Source organism: Silurus meridionalis, chromosome 23 (assembly GCF_014805685.1).
Source record: "Silurus meridionalis isolate SWU-2019-XX chromosome 23, ASM1480568v1, whole genome shotgun sequence".
NCBI classification, from domain to species: domain Eukaryota; kingdom Metazoa; phylum Chordata; class Actinopteri; order Siluriformes; family Siluridae; genus Silurus; species Silurus meridionalis.
Window position 1 is genome coordinate 10,784,651 of NC_060906.1, and position 20,799 is coordinate 10,805,449.

The 20,799-nt window shown below is 39.4% G+C and overlaps 1 protein-coding gene across 12 annotated transcripts in view; it reads left to right on the top strand.

Moving 5' to 3' along the window:
- The window catches only part of dab1a (DAB adaptor protein 1a), a 368,118-nt gene that overhangs the window by 194,359 nt on the left and 152,960 nt on the right, over window positions 1–20,799 (top strand). For 8 of the 12 annotated variants that reach the window (XM_046836336.1, XM_046836333.1, XM_046836341.1 and 5 more), the window contains exon 1: window positions 19,934–20,318. The gene's annotated coding sequence lies outside the window, so the exon portion shown is untranslated. Of the gene's footprint in view, window positions 1–6,481; window positions 6,537–19,933; window positions 20,319–20,799 lie in introns of those variants that run through there. The other 4 variants (XM_046836339.1, XM_046836345.1, XM_046836346.1 and 1 more) reach the window with 2 other exon arrangements.

Here is a 20,799-nt window from a genome sequence, read left to right on the forward strand (position 1 = left end):
TTGCAAACACTTCACTGTTAATTTGTGTAACAAGATCCTGATATGAAGACCTGGCAGGATAGAACTAGGTTTGGGCTGAAATATCCCAGAATTTCTAAAAGCATTAACCTTTAAAGGACTCAAACAAGCATTAACAATCTAACAATTTTACACAGTGTGATCATGGACATAAAATGTGAATTTATCTGATTCGTTTTTTTAGTTCTAATGATGGTTTAGGGAATTAAATTTAGGGTTGATTCTCTGTTGGCACAGTTATTATTTGTTGGTCTTAAAACTTTATTTGTGCAACTGTTTTGACAGAAAATGCTATAATTCATAGATAATTATTTTAATGTTTTTTTTCTTAGAGGAAAACATTGACCTTAAATCATGGTGTGTTATTTAGATTTTTATTTCAAACAATGACTCATTATTTTTATTTTACAAATAAAGATTGGTCTGATGAAGCTATAAATTGGACTCACCATCATCTTCAGGTTGAGTGAGTAACTACAGTAATCCCCCGTTTAACGCGATAAACCACCTGCAATAAACGGAAAAGCACGATAAGCGGACGCCACCCCAAAAATGCTATTTTAAGTATCCAGTACTGTACTGTATTAACATTTTACTTCATTTTATAAATAATAATTATATGGTTATAAATACATGTCATTATTTTAACATAAAACTCCATAAAAACAATTCCCTATAAGTTTTTTGGTCTATCGTGCTATCCCCAAGAGATCGGAAAAATCAGCCAAACTAATTAGTTATGTGCCAAATGCAATTCCGTGATAAACGGGGACATGAGATTCAAACCGTGGTAAAACGGGGGGATTACTGTGCATGCACATGCTACGCATTTCTTTTTCCTGCTGCCTTTTTCTGGAAGTATCTCTCTCTCTCTCTCTCTCTCTCCTGCACATGAGTGAGTAATTCTCAGCCCAGCTGTCAGTTTGCTTAATTTCTTTCTTCCTTTGTTTTGTACAACTGAGCAAACAATCCTTTCCATTCGGCAAGTTGCGATATGCAGTCAGGTGGACACCTTATAAACTAAGCTTAAAGTCCAGGTCAATTAGCATTTGTAGTTTATGTAATTGGATGTTGGGGACATTTAAGAGAGGGGGTGGATGCAAGATTCACGTAAATAGTGAGTGATTATTGGAGGTTTAAATAAAAAAAGATCTGCCAAATCTCCATCTGCTTGTCAAAGAGCTTTTTGTTTTTTTGCTGCCAAACCACCTGCCTTGCATTGTTTGCAAATAAGCAGTGTTGAAAATTAGCAAGGGCACATGTGTGCTATTGCTCTCTCTCTCTTTATATTATGCCGTGAGTGAGGAAGAGTGTGGTACTCACATAACCATTAAAAAACAAGCCACATAGAGTTGGGAAAATGAATGTCAGGAAATAGGAACACTGCTGAATCCTTTGGCGCAAACGCAGGAGGGAGAACGGGATTATTAGATAAAAGCAAGAAAAGGAGGACACCGAGATCAAAAGCATGAAGTGCATAAACAAATGCTATAATCAGTAGCACGGGGAGGGGAGGAGAAAGGAGCGAAATATACAGCTTTTCTTTTTGTGAATATGTGTGTGGGTGGGTGGAGCTAATGTTGAGTATAGCAGTAGCGTTGGAACATGAGCTATGGTGATATGGTGAGGTTGTTAGAATTTTGGGAGGCATGTCACCAGCAGCACTAAAGCATGCCTGCAAAGCACATGAATTGCAGCCATGTCCATCTCCCTTTATATTATTCCAGCTCAAAATGGAGCTCTGGTTCTTTTCCACTCTGGGATGTAGGGACATTGTAGAATGTGCTGTTCTGTCCATCATTACTACAGATAGGTTTGTCTCCATCTACTGCTTCTGCCAGCCTGCTCTTCCCAGAATCTTATCCAGAACAGTGTTAAGTCCATGTCAAGGCCAAATGTCACAACATTTCTAGTCTTGCTAGTCTGTTATCTAGCATGTCACTAAAGGTACATTTTGTGAATAAATGTGACAAAGCCCTTTCACTGGAAAATACAATGTGAAGACCTGTTAGTAAATAAGCTTTGCTTGTTTACTAAGCATTAACTGCTTCAGTCAAACTCTTTTAAAGATGTGGGAGTTTTTATTTATTTACTCATTTTTTCCCTCCCAGTGATCTTGCTTCTTGTCGTGTCACAGTGATTAAGGCTCTGGGTTACTGATCAGTAGGTTAGGAGTTCAACTCGTTTTTCGACCAGAAGCAAATGACAGAAATGAGCCTGTTGGCTTGGAAACCTATGACCCAAATGACACACTTGTTGTCTAAGTCTAAGATTCTGTTCCCATGAGGCATGAAGCGTTTCACACACACATTCAAGCATTAAAGCCAAGCAGCCATTAGTCTGGCCTTGAGCAAGACCCTCCTGCTGACCCTGTACTTTGGCCACAAGCCTGGGATATGTGTATGTGACAAAATAAAGGCTGCTTCAATGTTTAAAATTAGCTCGAAACTGTCACATCTCTGAAGCCTCCACAATTCTCAAGCTTGTGTTCAGAAAAGTGTACAACATTTTTCAAGAGAAACCACTTCATAGCCCATGGGAAGCGCATCTCCGTTTTAGACTTCTTAGAAGTGTTTTATTTAAAACATATTTTTTTAATCATCAGGCTGCACCAGTATCAGCTCATGAGTCATTTTTCTTATTTGGTCCTGTCATTCAATAAAAAGGATTCAGTGAATGAGTCAATAAAAATAATCTGTACTGGGAAACATTTATTGCATCACAGAACCATATGTGATAATAATCAAATTAAAAAAAAATATATAATGCTCACCGCAGACATTTATTTTCGTATAATATAATGTGTGTATTTTTAATGTGTGTATTTTTGTATAAATATATGTGTGGCCAACATGGATTAAAGAAAAAAAATGGTTAAAAAAGAGAAATTATAACAGAATCAAATTAACTTAAGCTGAATCTTAAATTTTGTAATTTTTTTTGCCTATGAATATGTTTTTTTTTGCTCCTGGTCTGCCCCTCTTTTTCACTAATAACCCACAACAATCTCTGAAACCCACTGTGGGCTGTATTGGTTTGAGTGATAGGTTTAATGTGCATGTGACTAATTAATGCAAAGAATGCAGTGCATATGCTATTACTAATACATGACTCATGCATAATAATTAGTTATATAATAAGTTTGTTGAAGTCACGAGTCTATGTTATGAGACGTGTGTTTGTGTTTTATCAATTCTGTCCAGAAATATTTATTTTCTTTCTTTCTTTCTTTCTTTCTTTCTTTCTTTCTTTCTTTCTTTCTTTCTTTCTTTCTTTCTTTCTTTCTTTCTTTCTTTCTTTCTTTCTTTCTTTCATGCTTTGTCTCTTTCTTTTATCCCTACTTTCTTTCTAATGGGTTTCCTTTATCACCTCCCATTTATTTCCTTCCTTCCTAAATTCCTGAATAATTTTTCTCTTTCATGCTTTGTCTTACTTTTTGTTGTTATTTTATTTCTTTCCATTTCCTTCCTTCCTTCCTGCCTCCCTTCCTTCCTTCCTTCCTTCCTTCCTTCCTTCCTACTTCCCATATTTTTTTAATTTTTCTACTTTGTTTGCCTTTCTTTCTTTCTTTCTTTCTTTCTTTCTTTCTTTCTTTCTTTCTTTCTTTCTTTCTTTCTTTCTTTCTTTCTTTCGCATACTCAAGCTATACTTCTTCCTCACCAATGTTCCACCACTCCATGCGTCAGCGCTCTCCTGCCTGTCTTTTGAGCTAATTAAATGCAATTATTCCAATTAGATATTGAGGAAGGAGACAAATAATCATTACTCTGTAATCAGCTCGCGTTGTTACAATTTGGGAGCTGGCTCACACTATTGGGGATAATAAAATTTTTATGAAGACGCTTTTTCTCGGTCTATCTCTTGTTCTCACTTCTCTCTTTACTTTCCTCTTGTTTGTCTCTCGGCTAGTCCTGCAGCTGGTATTAAAGCGATATGTAAATTTATTCACAGCATTTGGTTTCATGCAAAATAATCCATTAAAATAGTTGAATTCACAGTCTGGGATTCTGCATAGATTGTGTGTGTTTTCTTTGTCCATGTCCACTGCAAGACAATGTGTGTGTGTGCGTGTGTGTGTGTGTGTGTGTGTGAGAGAGAGAGAGAGAGAGAGAGAGAGAGAGAGAGAGTGAGTGTCATTTTGGGGCAGGTCATAAAGAGTGAAGGCGAGAAGCTATAGAGGGCAAATTGAGATTGCTGATGTGGATGCCAGCTTGATCTGAATATGTGTGTGTGCCCGAGAATGTTCCCTGTCAGCAGGGGTCTGATGTGTGTCTGCTCATGTGTGGAGCACTCATCATGGGCAATTAAGACTGAGCAGGGGGGCTCAAACCTTCATCCAAGTGTCCTTGACGAAGCGAGAGAGAAAAGAAAGAGACAAAAGGCGCTATATAGAATATCAAAGACAATCTTTAGAGACCATAACAGTGAGCATTCAAACAATACGTATTTTCAGAAATGGCACAACGGTGATACATAACACCTGCCCTGGTGGCAGGACGATGCCATAACTCTCTCTGGTGTCTTTGTTGTTCTTTTTCTAGTGTTTGAATAGATTTCTCCCAGCAGGACAATAACCGCCATTCATTATTCACACTTCAGACGGTCATTAAAAGTCAATCTAGAAGACCGCACAAGATGGCAGCAGGAGCAGTCAGCCCTTGATATCATCTCATCATTTGCCCCAAATCGATATTTCTAAGGATAAAGATCTTGCTGAATTTCTGTGGTCTGTATTAGATTATTTATCATGTTACACCAGAGTAGGAACGAATCATCTTTGAATATTTAATCTGCATATGTGCTGCACAGTCACACAGATGTACATTGATATGTGCTGTGACTGTGTATTATTCACAAATGAACATGTGATGACCTTTTTATACAAATGGCTAAATGGTTAATAAATGTGAATATGTAATGTTACTCCTGCTGGGTGCTGTGGAACCGTGGCAGAGAACAATGCTTATTTTAATTAGACAGTGAAAGGGTAACAACAATCTACTGATTGTAAACAAAAAGTCTGAAGGTCTTTCTGTACATAGAATCTCTAAATGCAAATGTAAATCTTTACGAACTGCCTTATTGCAAGCATAGAATTATACTTGACATCATGAGGTCTTCCTACTTCTGAATTTTTATTTTTAGGATATTAACCTATTTCTGCTGCTCAGGCCTCAATGAGATTCTGTTCCATCATCCTTAACTCTAACTAGTATTTAAAAACTAATTACAGTTTTGATTTTCTGACCCAATTATTCTTAAAATCTTCCTTTTTTTTACCCAGCCCTCAGAATGTTCCCCTCTCTTTCCTTCCTTTTCTCTGCATCTTTTACTTATGAATTTTCTGAATCTTTGTGCCTCCCTTAGTTTTTGATGCCCCCCCCCACACACACACACATTTAAACTCTTTTTCCTATTTGCTTTTATTTTTTCTCTTCCCTGTTTTCCTTTTAATTTTTTTTTGTTCTGTCTAATACCTTCCTTCCTTCCTTCCTTCCTTCCTTCCTTCCTTTTTTTGTAAATAATTCTTTTCTTTCTTTCTTTCTTTCTTTCTTTCTTTCTTTCTTTCTTTCTTTCTTTCTTTCTTTCTTTCTTTCTTTCTTTCTTTCTTTCCTTCTTTGCACATATGCTCCTCCTTATTTAATCCCATTCTCCTCCCATTTATCTATGTTGTTTCTTTTTTTGTCACGACATTTTTCTTACTTTCTTTATCTCCTCTGTTGTTCACATGCTCCTTTCTTTCTTTCTTTCTTCTTTCTTTCTTTCTTTCTTTCTTTCTTTCTTTCTTTTCTTTCTTTCTTTCTTTCCTTCTTTGCACATATGCTCCTCCTTATTTAATCCCATTCTCCTCCCATTTATCTATGTTGTTTCTTTTTTTGTCACGACATTTTTCTTACTTTCTTTATCTCCTCTGTTGTTCACATGCTCCTTTCTTTCTTTCTTTCTTTCTTTCTTTCTTTCTTTCTTTCTTTCTTTCTTTTTCTTTCTTTCTTTCTTTCTCTATTTCTTTCTTTCTTTCTTTGTTTAAATTTTTGTTGTTCACGTTCCGCTTTTTCTCACCTCCTTTCGTTTACACCATGATTGAAAGAAAACCCTATTTTTCATCTGTCACTGTTCTCAACCTTCTTCACACATTTGTAATTAACACTGTGATGTGTTCAGACTGTGGAATAGAGGTCAGATCTTAGTTTTAAATGATGCCAGTGGTCAGATTAGGTCATGACACAGTTGCCTCAGTGACCATATGGAATCATGGCACAGGAAATAAGGTAATGTCCACATCTGCTGCTGTGCCTCTAAGGACTATCTGATCCATTCCTCTTTATCATCCATCTAAGCTGACCAAATCCCCCACAATCCCCTTTACCCCCACTGCCCAACACACACACATGCACACAAGGCTTTCCCAACAAATGTGTTCTGCCAGATTACTTTTTAACAAGCATCTGTTTCTGTCTCTCAGGTGTTTCCTCCACCACCAGAGCCTTATTATGGAAAGCAGATGTGGAGCAGCTTTGGTGAGTCTCCTTTAATCCAGAAAACCTGTGTGATCCCATTGGCTGTGTCTTTACATAATTTTAAAGATGCTATCCTTCTATCTACAAAGGCTGCAAAAAAAAAGCATATGTACTGAACACTATCTGCTGCACAGTTTACACATATTTCAGCGGATAGTATCTTCTGTGAGGCTCATAAAAGACATGGTTTATCATCAAATTTGGTGTTTCCTGGATTTGACGAATTTGGATGAACCATTGTGTTGATATATATCAGTGCTAATGGGTTATTTTTTGACGGCCAGTGGAGTTAGTGTAAAAATGTCCAAATTAGACAGTAACATTGCATTTATGAAAGGCCTTCATTAATGAATTAATTAGATAGCATTTGTACAATGTTTTCTTCCTTCCATAAAAACATTTCTTGTAAAATTATTGTCTTACTCTTCACTATTATAGCTTTTAGGTTTCAAACCTGTTTAAAGTTGATGTGTGACATTAGTGTCAGCCTCAGACTTAAATTGTGTGATCTCATGTCTGAAGTATCTTTAACCTGTTCCTTCACCTGCATAAAAAACCTAAAACGAACAAACATACAAAAAACAGGGCAGCTTGTAAACTTTAACTGTAACGCTAAATATTAATGATTAGGAATGACTCTAGTCACACAGCATAAACAGTATGTTACAGTATTTGTGTTGCGAACATTCGAAGTGCTTTGCCACATTGCATGTTTATGTGAGCTTTTTAAAAGTAGCTGTGGAGAAAATATAGTTGTCCAGCCACACCTCCTCTCTGCACTCAGCACACTCGCAGCGCCTTGCCTTCATACTAATCACCTTCACCTGTCTCCAATCTACACCCTTCCTTTATAAGGCCCCCATTCTCACTCACTCACCGTCCGATCTACAGTTCATTCTGGCGATCATTTCTGGACTACTTGTGATTCGAAGTATACCCGTTTTCCGGTGCATGCTTCTACCTGGCTTCTGTCTGTTTCACAAGGCTAATAAACGTCTTGTCTGTATTTTGGTTTCCGACTCTTGATCCTAGCGTGACAATCGTAAGGAACAGAAGTAATCCCAAATCTCTTAAAAATTCCTTCTAGACATTAATGCAGATGTTGAAAAAACTAAGATTTATATAAAACACACATACACCATATGGACTTTGTGGAAACCTTACCATAAGATTCATACGTATATGCTTTTTGAGCATCCCCTAAAACATTTAGTTCCTATTTGCTGTTGTAATAACCTCCACTTCCCTGGAAAAATGTTTCATTATATTTTGGAGTGTTCTTGTGGAGATTTGTGCTCATTTAGCCACAAGGGTGTTAGGTCAGGTAGTGGTGTAGGATGAGGAGGCCCGAGTGCAGTCATATTTACAAATCATCCTAAAGGTTTTCAGTATGGTTGAGGTCAAAGCTCAGGCCACTCAAGATCTTCCACTCTAACCCATGCAAACCATATCTTCATGGAGCTTCATGCTTAGTTGCAAAGGGGCATTGTCATGCTGGAACAAAAAAGGAAACTGTGTAAATGTAGTATTTGCATAAACATTCTAATTCAAATAGACATTTTTGTTCACCTTAGATTAATAGAAATGTAAAATATTTCATGTTTTTTTTATCGCAACACAAATGCTAAACAAATAAGCAGAAAATATATTTAACTACTTTGTGTCAAAATGTTGCTAAATCTTTGGCATTGTAATTTTTTTTTTTTCTCCTATGAAACTTAGCTTTGTGTCATTTCAAGGCTGTAGTTGTTCTGTGAAAGCTTCTCCCATGTGAGCCAAATTACCCTTGACTTTTCAGTAGTTTGGCTAGTTACTGACCTTTGGTCTCCTCTAGGAAGAGTAATGGTTGGGCTGTAAAAATGTCATTCCATTTTTATGTCTCCATCACAAGGTAGTAGAGGAATTATACAGTATTTTTAGGGTGTAAGAACATACATTTATTTATTGTTATTGTCAGTGCATCCTTTTGAGTTTTTGGTTGATGGTTTATATGATTTATATGAAATAAATATTTTGACCAGCATATGAACTAATTAAATTATGTAATTCAGCAAACAGGGTCAAGGTCACATCATGGTCAGGTGTCTAAAACAGAATTTTAAAGGCATTTTTATGGCAGGTTTGTTAGTAACAGAGACTTGTTACATAATTTGGTTTAATATTTGGTTTAACGGTACCTTAGTCTTCATAGTGTTCTGTAATCTGTAATAATAATAATAATATAAACTGTTTGATTAGGGATGTAGTCTAAGTGAGATCATGGGACATTTTACTTGCACATGCATGTATGGCCAAATGATGGCTGCTTTATCCTGGTTAGAACTAATTTAAGGATGTCAGTGCAATTGGTATGTAAACTTATGCAGTCAAATATTTTAAACAATTTATTTATTTATTTATTTATTTATTTATTTATTTATTTATTTATTTATTCATCTATTTAGTCAATAGAAATATGAATGAATGTAATATATCTATCTATCTATCTATCTATCTATCTATCTATCTATCTATCTATCTATCTATATATATATATATATATATATATATATATATATATATATATATATATATATAATCCCAATTAGTTCTCTCCCAGTTTCAGTTTGTAGCCCTATGAAATGTGGAAAAGGGGGTGAATACTAATGCAGGCACTGTACAGGTAGATATACAGAGAGAAAAATGTCTTCATGAGGCCCTAACTGAATAATTTAGTTACTTGTGTGTGTGTGTGTGTGTGTGTGTGTGTGTGTGTGTGTGTGTGTGTGTGTGTGTGTTGTCTGTATGTGCTCATGTAGTATGCCTACTGTTTTCATGTTGTGTTAATGATGAGGTGATGAGGAGGTCTCTGGAGGTTTACTCCCAGCTAGCTCAAGGTAAAGTAAACATCTTTGACAAGCCAGAAGCGTACTATAAGGATTAACCAATGCAGTGTTTATATTTTCTGCATTAGTTCCCTCGTCCACTGCAAAACTTGTTCAGCTTATTTTAGTCAGGGGTTCAGTGTGTTTTTATTCCCTTTGTGACAAAAAAACCTGGGAGGGATGTGTGTTCCAGATTGAAATTCTTGCAGAAAAATCATGCAAATTTGTGTTGCGGTGTGACATTTGTTTGTATAGGAGTTGTAGCTGTATAAGAAGTGTTCGCTGTGTAGTCTGAAAGTTTGAAAGCCATATTTGTGAAAGCTTCCCTGCAGTGTGGCACTATGTACAACAGGGCATGCTGGGTATTTTTTGTCCTGTCTCTCAGTAAGATCCATGAGCTTTAGGACTGTACACTACTTGCTTTACTAGCAAAGAACTTCACAGCAAGAGTTTTCATTGTGTATTTATGATGCTAAGCAATCTTAAGTATTATGGCCTTTTTGTACATAACAGTGATAAGCATAAACTCATTAGACCAACAAAGCCAGTTAATGATGACTGGGGGTTTATTCAGACAGAAAACAAAACAACTTATACATATCAGTACAATTAATTTGAGACATCCCACATACCCTGTCACTGTGCATTTCTACTACAGTTGTCTACCAAATAAATACATCATATAGACAAAGGTTTGTGTGGACACCTGACTATTTGTATGTGCTTTTTAAACATATATTACACATTTTTACTCCCCATTTGCTGTTATAATAACCTCCACTCTTTTGGGAAGATCGTCCACTATATTTTCGGAGTGTGCATATAAAGATTTGTTCTCAGTTAAACACAAGGGTGTTAGTAAAGTCAGATAGTGGTGTAGGGTGAAGGGTGCATTAATCCCAAAAGGGTTTAGTAGAGTTGAGGTCAGAGCTCTATAGCAGGCCACTTGAGATCAACTCTACTAAACCCTTTTAATGCTACATATAAAACCATGTGCCTTAAGCTTTGTGGTAACAGTTTGGAAAAGAACCACATATGGCTGGGAAATCATGGCAGGTGGATCCCTGACAATATGCACCAAGCATCTCCCTTCCTTGAATAAATATAGTCAGGGGATTCAGTTAAACAACACATGTCTCAACCCACCATGTATTCACCTGAATAATATTTAAACAAATGGATGATGCATTTAAGTTAATAATTATTGTATATCAGTGGTAAAAAATCAGCTGAACATGAAAACTAAACACTGTGTTTTTTTTTTCCAGCATGCACAGATTCAGTGTTTATTCAAGACAACTAAATGTATTTTACACAGACATTACTTTATTCACCTCTGTTTATATGAAAACAGCATTCATATTTAATATTATAATTACCACCATGATAATGATATCAAGATCACCTGTAATGTGAAACATCTTTTTGTATATATATTTTTACAGAAATAAAATAACATGCTACATGCTGCTGTTGGCTAGCTAAATGTGATTAGCTCTCATTTGTTGCTGATGGTTTGCCAGTATATTGTTCTCCTGTCTGACAATAAGCTTTAATCTAGAATAGCAATATCAGTGTGTAATAAACTATTATAGTTCCCGGAAGAGCAGAGGACCTGTTTTACTAGCACAAGTAGAAGAAACATGGGTAAAACATGAAAACAGGTCCAATAAAGCTGGCGAGAGAGAAAGTGTGTGAGAAAGAGAGAGAGAGAGAGAGAGAGAGAGACTAATTATCCACACACCCAAATCTAACAACAACATAATATATCATGGTTATATACTGTATTAAAGCTGAGAGTAAACTTGTAACTATGAGCGGTTTATTGGACACATAATGGGGGTGGTCAGAGAATGAGGGGTTACTAGGGGCAAACTAGAAAACAGTGGGTCCTTATATGTTTTACGAATGTAAATATATAGCTTTTTAATGAAAAATATAAAATATCTTATAACAGTATCTTTCACTGTTATACTGAGGCCTGGAAAGCATTCTTGCAGGTTTGTTTCCTTAATTCTTACACAAAGGTCACTGCAAAAATACTGGCTTTAAAACTGAAGGGATATTTACTTTTTTCAAGTCCAAATCAGAACGGCTTTTTAGAGCTCACTGTTAAAAAGAGTGTTAAAGGCACATCATATGGAAAATAAAACGGCCACACTTTATGAGTTCATGCTGAAAAGCTTTTAAATAAGTACAGTGCCATGACATTCTTCTTCTTCTTCTTCTTCTTCTTCTTCTTTCAGCTGCTCCCATTAGGGGTCGCCACAGTGGATCATCCGTCTCCATACCCCCTGTCCTCTACATCTGCCTCTTTCAAACCAACTATTTGCATGTCTTCTCTCACCACATCCATAAACCTTCTCCTAGGCCTTTCTCTTTTCCTCCTTCCTGGTGGCTTCATCCTCAGCATTTTCCTACAGATATACTCTATGTCCCTCCAGATGACATTACTATGATATATTCACTGTATGATTATCGTATATCTTAATATGTATGTACCATTATACCATATATTCATTGCTTTCAGGTTATCACTATATCTATTTTTAACTAAAGATTGAAATTTAAATATATTTTTTATAAAGAACATTATTACCTTAAAAGTAATTAATGATGGGATGCCATTCCAAAGCAAAGCCTCATTTACACATCACATTTATTCAAAATTATTGTCAGTTTTACCATATGTTGCGTGCGAAATTGTGCTATTTTCTTGGAAAGGATGACAACACCAAGGAAGCTGCAGAAAACTCATTCAGAAAGAATGAGAATATGCTAAATTCAGACAGTAGCCTAAGCTCAGGTATCACCCTGCTATAAAGCTTAATTTTAAACTCTACGAGACGAGAGCTGCGTCTAAAACGCTTTGGGAACGCCTCACATTGTTCACGCTCTGAATCATGTTTAAAATCCAGCCAATAGGCAGTGGTGACTTAATTCGTCGTGCAAACCAGTGAATTTAATTGTCGCGCAAACCAGTAAGCTACAAAATGGGAGCACGATGGCAGCTTCTGAAAAAGAAGGTAAGCGCTGCAGGGATGCAGGGAGTATAGCCCGTTGACACAGCTCTTGTTCCCTCAAGGAACTACGGTTATAAATGTAACCTAGTGACGTTCCCTTTCCAGGACCGAGTGTCCAATCATGCCATACTGACCAGTCCCTGTCTAGCATGTCTAAGCACAACCGGCATGCAGGACAGAGGCGCCGGGAGTGGCTCTGATGTCGAGGTCATAAAACCTGACAGTCAGTGTTACAAATGTCCTGGAGTGAAACTCCAGCAGACCAAGCCATAGAGGCTGCCATACCCCGGGTGGAATGAGCCTTAACTCCGAAAGGAGTGGGAAGACCAGAGGACTCATAACACAGACAAATGGCATCCACAATCCATCTACTGAGTGTCTGCTTATTAGCCGGGAATCCTTTCCTATGAGGGCCATAGCAGACGAACAGCTGCTTCGACTTAATCCATGGACTCATCCTGTGGAGGTATGTGTTTAGTGCTCGCACTGGACACAGTCGAATTTAGCTTTTCCTGGTTAGGGGCTAGGAAAAGAGGAGGGCAGAATGTCTGCAAACGGGGTAAAGGATACAGTAAGACTGGCCATGCCAGGAGCAAACTCCAGAAGAGACAGGCCCACGGAAAGAGCCTGTAGGTCCCCGACCCTCTTAAGGGATAAAGACGGTCTTAACTGACAGATACCTAAGGGCCACCTTGGCCAAGGGCTCGAAGGGGGGCTTAGATAGAGCCGCCAGCACAACGGCCAAGTCCCACACAGGCACTTTGGGTCGTGTCCCGGACCTCAGACTCCGGGTGGCATGTAGAAAACGTGTCACGAGGGGGTGTTTCCCCAGTGACTGGCCCGCTAGCGTAGTACAATAAGCCGCTATAGCGGACACAAACTTTCAGCGGTGATGGAGCCAATCCTTTGGCTAACTGTTCCTGCAGGAACTCCAGAACTGAACCAACCAGGCAGTTAACTGGGTCCAACTGGTGGTGCTTACACCACGTGGTGAACAGATGCCATTTAGCGGCATACAACCTCCTCGTGGAGGGAGCTCTGGAATGGAAAATGGTCTCTACTACCTCAGGGGCCACAGCCAAAGCTTCCATAACTCTGGGCAGGGGTGAAGCAGGGTTCCCCCTACCTGTAAGAGGAGATCCCTCCTGGGAGGAATTTCCCAAGGAGGTCCCTCAAGGAGGGACAGCAGGTAAAACCATGGTCTGTCCGGCCAACGAGGTGCCACCAGGCAGAGACGAGCTCCTTCCTGGCGGATTCTCTCCAGAACTCCTGGGAGCAGCGCGATAGGGGGAAAGGTGTACAGACGTAGCCTCGGCCACATCTGCACTATGGCGTCCCACCCCAATGGGTCTGGGTGAGAGAGAGAGAAACAGAGGGGACAGTGCGAAGTCTCCCGAATCACAAACAGATCCACCTGGGCTCTGTAATATCTGGCCTGCTTTTACTCTCTTGATTGCAGTGGGGATGACTTTGATCTATCGTGACAAACCAGTCCTCGGACTTGATCTGAGATACAGATTCACACACAAAGTGCATACCTGAACAACAAAAGCTGATGTTGCTGCCATTGCGCTCCCATTTTGTAGCTTCCTGGTTTGCGCGACGTCGCCTGCCAATGACGTCACGACTGCCTATTGGCCGGATTTTACACATGATTCAGAATGTGAACAAAGGCATTCCTAAATTGTTTTCAGCGCAGCTCGAGTTCCTGAAAGGGAACCAAAGCTATTGACCTGTATCTCCTAGATTTTATACATGGCCTGGCATGAACATGACTGGATAATTGAATGAATATAGTGTGCAGGTGTATTTGTGTGTTTTCTGTCTCTGTATCCACTGGACACTGTGTAAATCTTGGTTCTGCTTCAGGAAACCTTTATGGAAAATGTCATCCACTGGTGTTTAGAATTACAGTGGACTCTTTTGAACTCACTTAGGATATACAAGATTTCATATACAGTTCAGCCATGCTTTTATTGTTTATTTTAGCCAAGAATGCATATATCCAGAAATCATGCAGACATGCAGCATTTTAAAGCTGACACAAAAATAGAATTATAGGCATTTGGGGCAATTAACATTTCAGAGCCTAATAGTTTAATCCTTTGTTGGCACTTTATAGAAAGGCTATGTCTGAGTTCTGTGACAAGCCATGTGGGAGAACTGAAAAGTTACAGAATACCAAAACTTGAAGCTTTCTGTTATTTTAATGTACCAGTGGTCAGAAAACTGTGTATGAAATTAAACAAACTGCTGAGCTCCACAATGATGTTTTCAACCTTTCAGGCAGAAATGCAATTCAAACATAAACGAATACTGGGCCTGTCCTAAAATCTAAGATGACATTTCAATATTCATAATAACTAAAAGGAACATCATTTATAACATGTTGGAGCATTACTGGGAACATCTACTCTAGGAAGGATGTCAAGTACGGTGTCATATAGAATGTCATTGATAAGAAACTGAAAAAAATAATTTGCTGAAATCACGTAAGACAAAACTAACCCTCATAAGCAATGCAATAATCCCTTGATGTCAATGATCCTTCCTGGGAAAGATAGTCACCACCTGACTATTTAAATATTATTTTCAGCAGCCACTGACAGCTGGTCAAGAGGATAGTTTAATGTTACTGTAGGGACAAGTTGTGCATAAAAGTTAGCCCAGTTACCCTTTATCAGGCCCATCTGTTCTTTATGAATACAGTTTTTTTTTATCTCTGAGTTTATATTTGTGTTGTCAGCAGGGACGTGGGAAGGTGTTTTACATTTTGGGGGTTCTAGAATTTTAAGCAGGAGACATGTGTGCGCTATATGGCATCCCACTGAGAATGCTAGTCAATTTATTATTTTTTAAAACAGAAGGCCTTGTTTATTAATCTTAACTTTTTTAAAAGACTGATTTAATTTGTATTCTTTGTGCACACATTATTTCCCATAACATGCGTCTCATGATCCTGAAGCAGCTTGTTTACTATGTAGTGATGGCCACAAAACTCTATAAAAGGGAAAGTGAATACATATCTAAGAGCAAGAATGAATGTTCAGTGTTCTTTCTATCTATCTATCTATCTATCTATCTATCTATCTATCTATCTATCTATCTATCTATCTATCTATCTATCTATCTATCTATCTATCTATCTAGAATTTCTAGCTAATTTGAAAGAAAAAAGCTTTTGTAACAGAACAGCAATGCAAGAAAGTTTTGTTTTTTAGTGTGTAACGCTTTACTGGTACTAAATCTACTATGCATATACAACCCCAATTCCAAAACAGAGTGGAAAAGTAAGTGGTACTATCAAAAAAGAGCTGGAAGAACATTTTGTCAACAGGTCAGTAACCTGATTAGGTATAAAAAAAAAAGAGCATCTTAGAGTCAGAATAAACAAGGGACAAGGCTGAAATACAATATTGGATGCCCGTAACCTTTAGACCTTCAGATGGCACTGCATTAAAAACATGCCTCATTCTGTGATGGACCTCTGAGTAATCCACACGTTAGTATCTTTTATGCGATGGAGCCACTGGAGCCTGGGTGTGGTCCAAACAGAGAGTGAAGGCTCGTCTCAACAGATAGTTTTAGAGGGTGGGGACCACCCACTTGATAGCCAGGCACTCCTTCTCTATGGTGCTGTACCAGCTATCCTGCACTTACAGCTCCAGGCAATTCGCTTCAATTCTGGCACGGATTTTGGCCTTACCTCAGGTCCCAGCTCCTTCCTCTCAGAAACCACCATTGCTAGAGACACAGGCACTGCCTCCCTCCATGGTTTCAGGAGGTTGAGGTCATACACCTGAAGTGCATCGCCCCTATCTGTGTGTCTAACTACATAGTCGATGCCTCCAACTTGCTGTGTAACCTCTAAGGGTCCTTGCCCCTCTGCGAGTAGTTTAGACGTAGGTAGTAATACAAGGACTTTATCTCCCTGCAGGTATCGTGCAGTATTCAAAGCTTGCACCGAACCAGGCTTTGGTGGATGAAAGTCTGCTTACAGCCCATATCCACCAATGCCTGGTGTGTAGCCCCTTGGATACTCACTGGTATGCAGTATGCTCTAGCTATCGGGGGGTGGCCTGTGGCTCCACTGAGATCCAGATCATCACCCCAACTCCATCTCCTAGATCAATGCTCCCCGCAATGCCAGCAGACACCTGTGTGGTCTGAGTCCCCCATCTGCGGGACAGAAGTAGGGAGATAAAACATAGGAGAGAGAAGGGGAGGTCCCCGGTGACGAGCGGTTGGCTTCATGAAGATTGGCCTGTTTCTGAGGCAGAAGTACAGGAGGAAAGCAGTAAGGAACAGGGGTGCTGTTCCGGGGTTTGTCCCACTCGCTGGAGGATTGCACCCTTCAGGCACGCTATTCCACCATGCAATCAGCTGGTAGATGTTTTGCCGCTCCAGAAAAGATGGGTGGTGGGAGCTTCTTGCCTGCCTAGCACGCTCCGGAATGCCTTCTGGTCGTCTGCCTGGGCGCGGATCAGGTCCTGGTACCGCTGTTCCTGCTTAGCGCGCACCCAAAGGAGGGCCTGGTTTTGGGTCTGCTGGCGCTCAATAAACGCCTTTACCAGCTCACCCAACAGCGAAGAATCCACAGGGGTGTATCCTGTTTTCCTTACCTGGTTTCGGCACCAGTGTAGGAGAGCGAACAGTTCAGGGGAACCAATGGAACCAGGTTTCTTGATTACATTTTTGCACTTGCGCACACACGGACACACATACACGTCTCTGTATCTCTCTCTCCAGCATCCTTCTCTTACTCCTCTTGTCCTTTTCCCCTGCTCACTGCAAAAGAGAACTCTGATTAGACACATTCGCAACAGTTGTGGGATTCTTAATGCTTGTCTTCTCCGGCCTCACCCCCCATTCACAAAGCCATGCCCCTGCTGCCACAAAGCCAAATATGAACATGATCCAAAAATGCTATCATCTTCTCTGGGCCAAAGCTCATGTAAAATGGTCTATGGCAAAGTGGAAAACTGTTCTGTGGTCAGAATCAAATTAAATCTTTTTGGTTGGGACCTTCCAACTTATCAGTGCTTAGTTCAACATCAATGCTGAAAGATATATATTTAGGTTTTACAGAAGCATTTGCTCCAATTCAGATGATATCATTTTCAAGGAAGCCCTTGCATATTTTAGCAGGACAATGCTAACTGCATTCTGCATCTATTACAACAGCATTTCATAGTAGAACAGTCTGGGTGCTGAACTGGCTTGCCAGACCTTTTACCAATTGAAGATTTTTAGCTGCATCCTGGAAGAAAAGATACACAAGCAAAGACACAGGATGCAGTTAGAATCCTATATCAAACAAGAATGGAACAACATTCCTTTCTTAAATCTCCAGGTTTCCTCAGTTCCCAGATGTTTGCAGACTGTTGTTAAATGAAGAGGGGATGCTACATCGTGTTAAACATTGCCATCTGCCAACTATCCCAACTTTTTAAAAACATGTTGCTGCTATCAATTTCTACATTTTTTTGGATGATGTTAATAATATTTTTTTAAATAAAAATATTCTAAATCTGTGTAACCCTGTAGGTCTTAAATTATTTATAAGTTAAGTTTGGGGTAGATATATGTACATTTTGTTTAATAATAGAATGTACTGTATTGGTCTTTTCTAGCAGGAAGTTACTACTCAGTAGCAGCAATTTGTCCAATGGACCCGAGGTGCTGCATTAATGTTGGTTAATATATAAGAGTTGAATTTATTGGTATATTAAATAGTCTCTGGTGCACTGTGGCTATTTTACAGGGTGATGTAATAGCAGTAATTACAAACTTTACTCATTATTGTTTGCTATAGTTACCTGGAATAATTATTGAAACTTGGTCTGGCAGTAAGGAAAATCATTACAGCTATTATTGTTCATTCCTTGATGCTAAAGCAGGAAAATATGTTTCCATTTGATCGCAATTTCAATGGGACTCATATACAGAGCTTGCAACATTGGCCTGAGGCACAGTGGTAGCTCGGTGGTTGAGGCTTTGGCAAACTGCTTGGAAGATCAATTCCCAGCACCACCAAGCTGACACTGTTAGGAATTTGAGCAAGATCAAACTACTTCTCAGCAAGACCTGATCGCCTCTCATCAAGACCTCACTACCTCTCAACAACACCTTACTGCCTCTCAGCAAAGTCTGACTGCCTCTGAGCAAGGGTTCACTATCTCTGAGCATAGTCCAACTAATTTTAAACAAGACCAGACTGCATCCAAGCATGACTTGACTACCTCTCAGCAAGGCTTGATTGCAAATAATAATCCATTAGACTCTACTGAAGCCACTTTGCTTTGGTTCAGTAAGATATGTCAACTGACTATAGAAATAATTTCATTTTGTGTAGACTAGACTGTTGGATGCTAATATGCTGCCTTTGGAATCTTATAGCAGCTGCCTTTAGGAGCTTGATTAGAACACCTCCATATCGATGTTCCCACTCAGTAAACTGTTAGATCTTCCTTCTCGGTACTTATTGATCCACAATGCAACATCTGTTCTATGGTTGGACAAAATAATACTAATGTTGAATATCCTCTTTTTTGTTAAATATATATGAAATGCAGAGTTTCTTAACATTGGGTACATCCATTAATGACAGTGTGCAGTCAAGCTGACTCTGATCCTACAAGTTTATGTAAAGCCGGATGATCAATTTTAGATAATATCTATTGATGTTTCTTCTGAAACCAGGCTTCAGTAGAAGGGATAAGGTTTACTTAAGGAGTTAACATGATAACATGCCAGAGGGGACATGATGACTTAGTGGAAAGCCTTTTTTTCCCTCTGGGTTTGGGGGTTCAAATTTCTCTGTTTGACTGTGATCTGAGTTTGAAGGTTCATGGGTTTCCTTCAGGTTCTTTGGTGTTCTCCCAATTTGTATGGTGATCAGCATCTCCAAATAATCTATATTGTGTGAACAAGTTTGTGTTTGTGATTGGCCCCTGCTTTTTGCCCGAATTCCCTAGGATAGGCGCCAAATTCCCCAGCAACCAGTAGTAGGTCTAAAACCTTTGGACCCCAGTATATCTTTTCACATTTGGTTAACTCTGGCTGGTTATATGACTAAGCCACGACACCATGTGAGCTTGGTATAATGTTCTTCTATGAGTATGAATTCCAATCATGATTGAAAATTGAAAGGGTGTGGTGCCTCCTGAAACAGAAGGCGCAACTGAAATCAATATACTGCGTGATAAGGTGTTCCAGTGGTTCAAAGCTCTTGCTATACAGCTGTCAGAATTTTAATGATTTCATACGAAAAGTCCAGTCTTGTTAGGAGTGTGTTTGAGAAAGCAGTGGCACTGGATTTTCTTCCTGCACACACACACACACACACACTAAAAATATGACACCTTCTTTTTGCTGTCATCATAAAGTGTGGCCATGGCCTCTCTCTCCCCTGCGGTTGTTTCCTCTTATCCTCTTTTGCGCATCTTGATGCCAGAGCTCGTACTGCCCCTACACTTACACCCACTACACCCTTCCCACCCTCACACTCGCTCCCCAGCTCTTGCTCTGAAACCAGAAATCAGGACAGAACGGCGCACACAGGGTTAACGCGCCGTAGTGCTTGTGATAGGCTACTAGAGCGCTGGGTTCAGCCGCCTTAAAACAGAGGTAACCAGGCAACTTCAGTGCAGGCTGTGCTACGAGAGCCAAAAAAAAAGAAAAAAATACGGTGGGAAAAAGGATTGAAAGCGCTGAAATCCCGACAGTTTTTCGGCTGCAATGGGAAGGATGTAGTCCTGATTGAGCCGGCTGTGTCGGGCATGGGAAAGTGGATTACTGCGTTTTCTGAAAGCTGTGGACCGCGCAGGGAGCTCGCGTTTGGATTTCTAACCATGCCAAGTATGGAAACCGCACCATCACGCACGAGTTTAAAGGTAAGGACCGGGCAGGTGCGGGTTTCTTTCTTTTTTCTTTTTTTAATTATTTTTTGTGTGGTATTCTTATAAGAATCGTGCACTTTGGTTTGTTGATTTTATTCCTTATGCTGCATTTAATTTTGTATGCATTTTATTATTATGCTAGGGATGTGTCATTCGGCGGCCAGGTTAATATCTGTTAAGTGTCTGTACAAGTAGTTTCCGGATGGGTTCTGAAAGAACTGATCCCATGCCACCGGTTGACGGTCTTTGCGCGCTCGTGCGAAGGCGTGCTCCGTGTGAGATGCGCGTTTTTTTGCTGCATTGACATGCATCCCGGCTGTACGCTTCTCCAAAACCGGAACGAAGGGGTGAAAAATATATTGTATATATATATTTGTGAATGTCGCGCGCCCGCACACACGCACTACAACCATTATCGATTAGGCTTTACGGTTTATTGCCGTTTTTTTCTCAGTACAGCCCTGCGTTGGATGAA